We start from the raw sequence: 9063 nt of genomic DNA on the forward strand, positions 1-9063 counted from the left end.
TTGGCATCAACAATTTCTTTGGTGAATACTTAAACTAAGATGATGTCATCTCGATGGAACATGTCAAATTTAATGATATAAGGTATGACATTCGCACAACACCACATCTTCGAATCTGTACAAATAGATGTCCAGACACATATATACATCTCACGTGCATTAGGAATAGACGTTGTTGACATTAGTTTAAATTGTTTACATCTGTTATAATTCTTTACACAATTTCTTTAAACACTTAAGGGATTCAGAGTTCCCTACTTGACCGATAACAATAGGTCAACGCACTGATGCATGCCTAATGAGAACATTTTGTTATTGCATACATGAGTGCACATATTGCGAAAACAGAACTGTCGTAACTTATAATATATATCTGTCCTCCGTTTAGCATCAAAATGATTCGATAACATAACGTGCATTCCATTAAAACACTTTACAGGCCTTTTCATTTGCCTGTCAAACAGTACGTGTTACATTATGCGGTCTTCACGTACAAAACATATTACTGACTATGAAATGTAAGTGGTTATTAATAAACGCCCACGTGTCTATGTCCACTTGCAGGAAATTTAAATGGTTTGTTTCATTTAGACAAAAAGTAGCAAGGAATAAGTGATTTTACGTCTCATGGCAGATTTCGCGAGATATGCAAATACACCTTGCAACGGTTGCTAAGCACATATATGTGGTCAAGCTTTCGCCGGAGCCATATCTGTTTACATGAAAGCCAACAGGTTCGTCTGAAAAGATTACTACATGATGTCAGCACACTGGAACAGCTCGTGCCACCACCTGCGATACTTCTCGTCGCTGAACATTTCCCAACAAATAAACCACACAGAACACACCAAACGCTTCCATTATACCTTTAAACACTAAATGGAAATTTATTATTTCATTTCTGGTGCAGCCCACAACCCCTACCTAAGTCTCGGTATGCGTAGCGGCAGATGCATAAACATACTGTTAACGTTTACGGGTATTTAGATATCAACTTATAGCAGTAGTTGAACCCCTGGTGTTACATTGGGCAGTCTATATATTGCCTCGGGAAGTCACGAGCGGTATCGGGAAGTTATTAGTAGAACCGGATTCTCGATCGGACGTTGTGTATCGGACAACACGTTCTCACTCACGTAATAAGTCATGAATTCTCCCTTCGCCTATTACATGTATTTACTTAAGATTGCGTTTAAAAGTTGCAATATATTGAAGAGCAAACATATTACATCTGAGATTAGTTCAGGCAAAATTCTGGCAAGCCTTATATACACGACATGCATTTGACATGATGCGATGACATATTTCCGGATGCAAGCACTATGTACATGTACACTGCATGGTACTAGACTAGCAGGTATTGGGTTTGGGTGATCGTCTGTCGGTCCCTTTCCTCCGACAAAGTGTAGTGAACGTATGAATGTATATGCCTTGATACTATGTTTGCCAGCGTTGTCGTCTAGGGAACAGGCCTTTATCCAACCCTGGCATTTCTCCACTTGCCTTCTGGGTTTAGAGAATCTTACGAAGTGAACACCATCCATGTAGTCTCAGTAATAATATCGGGAATCCGACTTATATTTCCCATATACACATCTTTTTGCAACCATACTTTTAAAGTTTGCTTCGCTTGGTCGATCATATATTATAGGTGCGATGACGTGATTTACTATATATTGCTAAGCGTTTGGCACTTCAGTTTGACCACCTTCACGTGGTTGCTATGGACTCAATGGCTCAATTCAAGCGGGCTCGTATGGGATATGCCGCGAGACGAAAAATGGCGTATTGCGATCTTGCTATCTTAGTTTCTTATTGTCTATTACGTGACTGTGTCATACAGTCTGAGAGCAATTGAACAGTACTAGACACTTGGAACAGGCAGTAAAAAAACCCTAAATAGAGGTTAAAGTGCATCGACTCATGATGGAAATCAATCAACTAAAAATTGAATAGTATATTACAGACACAAGTCTCGTTCGATTAATCTGTGCAAGCTCACATGGTTCTACTTGGCCTTACTAGATGTTTGATCCTTTTGACTTTTTTGTATTTTCTAAGCGCTCCGGTGTAGCTTAAATAGTGATATATTATAATACGTGCGATAAGAGCCATTTATAATCTTTTAAAAGACTATCTAGTATAACCCACAGGGAGAAAACTGTAATATTGATAATAACCATAGTGCATCTATGGACCATTCCCAATCTATCCAAAGTGAACATGTTTAATGTATGAACAATAGATGGTTAACTTATTTCATTGAACTGACTGCTCAACAAGAACATTGGTCAGGAAGGAGTAGTGAAGTCAAACTTCTGAGGTAAAGATGAAATAGTCGGTTGACATCAGGCTGTAATGGATTTCGTTTACCTTTCTGTTAAAACAATATGACAAACCAAGTTAATCGCCCTGGTGGGATAACTGTGTGATGACTTATCCAGTTATACTCAGTGGCGTTTTTTTTATATGAATCCACAGGTAATCCATACTCATTATATGTTTTTCGAGTTTGATGATGGCAACGTGAAAGTAGGAGATGACACCTGAGATAGCAAACACATATGCTTTACAACACCCTTTAGGGTAAATACATGTTTTAATATATTATGAAACCCACAGAAAAGTAGCTAACGACTGTGACCAATAGAGTTTTATAAAACGCTGTTACTTTGTGCGCTTACCGGTTGCATTATTATATAACTAGCTGAACACATTACTACATTTACATTATTTGGTACATTATTACATAATATATTATAGCATTACCAATTCCAGTGAATTTTGTGACGTCATCGCTGTACATTATTACTGATAATGTACTCCGTTATTGGGCATCGCGGCCCCGGAACGAGCATAACAATACAAGCTTATGTCCGTAAGAGATGAGATTTGTTCTGTTTCTTCATACGGCTAGGTATTTTTTCGAAATTTATGTTGAGACTTATGATTGTCATTTCTACTGTTTAAAAATACAACGCATTCATGAAACAAATTTGTGTTCACAGCAGTTCATTGAAGTGTATATGTGTGTGTACGTGTACGTACGTGAATCGCTATGATTAGTATTCAGCTTCCGGGCCGAACATGGCAGACGATGTTCAGCGCTGTGTATATTATACGTTGTTTTGCGTTTCTAGGTCTACAAATTCACTGGAATTGGCAAAACTATAAAATAATAACAATAATGTACGCCCTCCCAGTCCATAATGGACTCAAGCAAACTTTGTACTCCATAATGGGCTCGGCTGTCGCCTCGCCCATTATGTCGTTCAAAGTTTGCTTTCGTCCATTATGGGCTGGGAGGGCGTACATTATTGTTTAAACATTGTTGCTAATTGACAAGCAATGCTGTGATAATCATACAATGCAGTTTACACTTCTACATCATTCATAGATAATTAATGACAGTAAAATCTACATCATATTCATTCAGATATCTCCTATATCAGTGATCGCTGCATACGTTGTTTACCTACTGTTTACCTACCTGTTTATCCTTCCTGCATTGCCAACTCTTCTATTTTCGAAATCTCACTGACCTCTGTGTAGACCGATACCGGAAATTGGGAAGACGATAGTACATACAAATAAAACGGTTACTTTGTAAGTCTTGCGTGTACGTGGTGTGACCTTATTTCGGGTGGCTACTGACGTGACCTATATGTAGTTGACAATTAATACCCTCAACATATTACTGACAGGCAGAAACATTTTGCACATAAATACATAATATAAAGCTTACAACTTGATTTCAAAGAAAAGCTTGAATTGCACAGCATGGTGACGTCACTTAAAGATATTTAACTTTTACAAACAGTTGAATATATAGTCCATGAGCCAGACAGGTTATTGGTACCAAAAAGTGGTACCAAACGATATTTTAAAGCTATGTACATAAACAAAAAAAATATTCCTCCGGATTTTTTATTTTGTCTCATTGTCTTGTTATAATTATCCAAAGTTGTATTTTTGTGTTTTTTGCATAAATTACCGCTTTTCACACTTCTCAACGCAATATCTCTTGATTCCCTCAAAAACTAACAATCCGGAGGAACGTTTTTTCGACACACTGTCTCCGAGTATTGTCTCCAAATTTGACAAAGCTGGGACCTTCTGTCGCAAAGTTAAATAGCTTTGAACTTCACACAGTATACAAAATAAAGAACGCTGAAAAATGCAAATTTACACAATTTGACTCCTTCCACCCGACAAAAGCTTTCAAAAGCTTTCAAATTCGACAGACATTGCAACAGCTTTTTTCTGTGACTAGCAAATATGTTACTCAATCCTCGCCATTTGGTTGTGTACGTTGCTTTGCTACAGACATGAAGAAAATCTGGTATTTTAGGAGGGTCATGAAATGCTACAGATAGAAACGTGTTTGTTTCCCGCGATTAAAGGTGTCATGTCATCTATTATTCATCTACGGGTGGAGACTTTGGTTTAATCTTTTAATACGGTACGCGTGCCGTTCTCGACATTACATAGTATACTTTCTTTTTCGGATTCGAAGCCCTTGCTCTACGCAGTTGGTGTTCGTGTTTTGACTCGAATATGGGCTACGTTCTGATTTGAAGCCATATTCCTGCTCATGTATTAGGCATTGCTACGCAATTGTTGTTGGTGTTTCGTTGACGACACACAATAAAAAAGTTAACCTTTTCCCTGAAATTAAATTTCCACACCAAGACACCGTACGACATCGGGAATTTTATACAAATTGTAAGGAGTGTTACAAAACTATGGTATAAATAATGGTACTTGACGAACTCACGTCAACAGTTTTTCTTCCACTGCGATGACGTTTTATGATACTCGGAGTCGGAGTAGACATTACCTCATTTATTTAAACTACGTGTACCCTCAAAATCTCCGTTTTATAACTTTAATAGCCTTGAGGATCGCTCGGTGCCAAATTCTTGACGGGCTTGCCGTTTACGTTTGGACAGCGTCATCGCACACGCAAATAAACAACGCTACGCACGTATACTGCTACAGTACATGTGACTCGGTGTCGACGTGTCTCGAAAGTTCACGAAGGATCGAGCCGTGATAAGCCGATCGTTAGAGTGAGGTTGCCACAATTTATAGGACCTTAACCCTAATAATATAATACAGTATGTGAAGAGGACGTTGTCAAAATCCACCAACGCGAAAGTTCAAAGCTAGTCTACGGCCACGTTCTGTGAAACTTACAGAAATGTAATACCCGGAAATCGCCGATGCAATGTCACGCATCTGACGTGAACTCTCAAGTCTGGAAGAAAGCATGGTTCATTTTCGATGCGCCAACGTGTTGATGAAATCGTTTTATTTTTGTAAACATCAATTTTTTTCGATCGGCTAAAACAATTAGCCTGCAATACTGTTAGATATTCGAGATTTGTATGTTGTTGTTTTTTTACATGCATGGTATTTGAAAACCGTCATCTCATCATCGCCGTCGCGTCGGGTACACTTGAAGGCTGTAGCTCAGTCATTGCACAGAGGCCTATAGCTATGTCTCATTTGCATATGTAAAGACACTCTTCTGTAAACAACGTTCCTGTCAATCTTCTTGACGTATGCAAATCTTTGTACATACACATTCAGGAATGAAACCATATAAAACACATAGCGTTAGAGTGCATGTCATTTTTTTTCATTTCAAATTTATTAATGGAAAAAGTAAACGATTTTCAAAAAATCTTTTAACCAAATTATGGCACATACCATGAAGCTTCATAATGAGCAAAAAAAGGCCAAAATTCACCAACGAACCTGCATCTCATCCTTAAATAGACTGAAATGGATCAAAATAGATGTAACCAGACGCCAAGGAAATTTACTGCCACTGTCATCAGTATGTACACGGTGAGAAGCCACTATAATGCAAGGTTATTCAAATCACCCGTGGATTTCATCTATTTTTATATAACAATTTCTGGGCTTTTACTTAATGACATTAGCCCCCCCCCCCCCCTCCGTAGAATACCATTGGTGATAATTCACAGTCACTTGAACAGGCTTGCAAATTACGTCTTCCATCTTATATAGTCACCGACCTAGAACAAATATTAGACTTTTAACTATATATTTGTTCACGAAATCTCCAAAGCATTCTCAGTTAAAATCCTGAAGTGTTTACCGGCTAACTCGACAAAACCAATGTATATAATATATGCACTATCAGCTTGTGACTGATTCCACCAATTAGCTTCTAGGCAGAATATCCATGAATAGTAATACATTTGATTTACCAAGTTCACAGCCTCTTTATTATACATTGATAGGGTCTGTCAAAGTACAGTCCCGATTTCTCTTTTAGTAAACTTTCTCTACTCCTGTGTTTGAAAACTAAAGCAACAAGCTGTTTAAGAACTTTAATTTGTAGCAATAAAAATAATAAAGCAATGATGATTAACTGTAAACGAACTTTTGAATATAAACGCCACACGCTGTTATTTCTTTCAGTTTTAAGTAACAGTGATTCAATAAATAACTGATTCAACTAGTCACTCAATAATTCGTTGAACCTTGAGCTCCATGAAGTGATTTGAGACATATATATGCAATACCTTTTGTCGATAACAACAGAGTGATCTGGACTACATTTAGATACTTTCTTCATGTTCGGAGGATTCCGCGATCGTGAATTTCGTGTCTTTTTCTCTATCACGTACATTATGTCGTGTCTGGGAGATTTCGTGCATTTTTGGGAAACATATCGTGATCGAGAGAGTTTCAAGTATTCTCAGTAGGTGCTGATAAAGACTATCCAACTTCCCAAAGCCAGGACATATCTTGTGCTGATAGCTGGCACAATGAAATATAAATCCGAGTCTCGCAATTAATGCTGTAAAGAGACATGTGGGAAGAATTTATGTATGTTGAAACGAGTTTTAATTTAGACGGTATATGCTGGTTTCCTTCAGGAAATTTAGAATGCATTCAGTTTTTATTAACAGAGGCCGTGGACGAGCTGCCATTTGGTACATTTGGTACATATTATAACGTCCCTTGATTATCCTACATCTATTCGACTGACCGTATCTTTTCTATACCATAACCGTTGCTTAGGAAAAACCGCCTAATAATTCTTAACAAAATAAGACAATGCTTTTAAAATGCTGTCACTGCTCAATGAAAAAATAGTAAAAAAAAAGATTCCTTACCATTTTAACGAACTCATGCCTTGCACGTATTATTAAACTAGCACTGCAGATAATAACACTTTGGTCTGGCCAATTTAAAATGACATCAGACTAATTACATATTAAGTGTACAGATAAACATGAAATCTCCATTAGCAACGTTGGGATAAGCTTTCAAATTAGAAGGAATTATTGTACACACAGGGATAGCATAACTACTACAGCCTATTTTAAAATAAGGATATTCGTGGTTGCAGCAAAAATAAGCTGGCGGTTGTAGTACTGTACACTATGCATGTTGCTTTTCTACTGTGTTTGCAACGTTACAATATGCTCATTTGTTGGATGTAAAATAGGTGTGCCATCAATTTACATTATACGTTCACAGTTTAATGTATGTACGTATGTATGTATGTATGTATGTATGTATGTATGTATGTATGTATGCATGTATGTGTGCATGTATGTGCATGTATGTATGTATGTATGTATGTGTGTGTGTATGTATGTATGTATGTATGTATGTATGTATGTATGTGTTGTACATGGTAATGCCTTTACTACAATTATGAGGTATGTATTCCGAGTGCATTGTTGAATGCCAAAGAATGTATATTAATACACATTGTGGAATACCATTATAATTGCATTTCAAATATAAAGTTTATAGCGCACATTTCGTATTCAACGTCACAGGATTCTTGACCAAAAATTAAACATCAATGCTTTACCTACCTGTAACATCTTTATAAAGATCACTATTTCATATACATGTGCTTTAGTATTGGTCTCTGGGAGACTAATAAAATGTACTGCAGAAGCCCTATCACACAGGGTCAATACATTATCCAAAATGATTGCATTTTACATTTCTCAAGATTTAAGTTGCTAGGTATTCGACGTCGATCGCATCTAAACAATTTTCCTCATGAAATCCTGAGACACCCGAAACCTGAAATCATAATAAGTCTGGTTCATAAACTGAAAGCTCACAAAGTGGCATGTACAACCGTAAGACATGAAATGTGAAAAAGCGGAGACCATGGACTCCAGTATCGATATATATATATATATATATATATATATATATATATATATATATATATATATATATATATATATATATATATATATATATATATATATATCGATACTGGAGTCCATGGTCTCCGCTTTGCCACTGCGGTATAGAGCACTGCGGTATAGAGCACTGTCTTATAGCAGATTGATACTCACCGAGTTATATATATATATATATATATATATATATATATATATATATATATATATATATATATATATATCCCCACATGGTAATCATCACCGCAATCTCTATAGCTCCGTCTCATTTTCGTGACTATTTTGTATTCAATTCTTCGTATGAAATGTTGGGCCCTGGGCAATTTATTCAAAAACCGATATGGTCCAAGGAATTTACAACAAACTTGATTGCATCAAAATAAAACGTTTTCAATGTCCATATTTCCGGTTTCGCATGAGTGGCGCCGAATTACTGACAGATTACAGATCAGTTCAAGTACACTTTCATTTACCATTTTAATTGAATAGTGCCCGAATGACCTCAACAAGTTGAAAGGAAACATATAGATCGATTTTGTTACATTAATAAAGAATGTGTCGTGTAGCTGGGAAGACTACCAAAACTTTATGCATTAATCATGACAGCTCAGTGCCTGTAGGGATTATGTTGGATCGATGGCTTTAGAGATTTATGTCGACATACAGTCGTCAATGACACATGTATCCTCGAAATGTTTCAAATACTTATAAATAGAAAGTTACAGAGAGGGTCCCGTTCCTATTACTACGTGCTATTGCAAAATAACTACGTACATTTACAATGATTTGGTGACGGTTCAATTACACATGTAAATTCCAATGTCACATATCTATGAGTAACATGAAA

This window comes from Glandiceps talaboti, chromosome 1 (genome assembly GCF_964340395.1).
Source record: "Glandiceps talaboti chromosome 1, keGlaTala1.1, whole genome shotgun sequence".
Lineage (NCBI taxonomy): Eukaryota > Metazoa > Hemichordata > Enteropneusta > Spengelidae > Glandiceps > Glandiceps talaboti.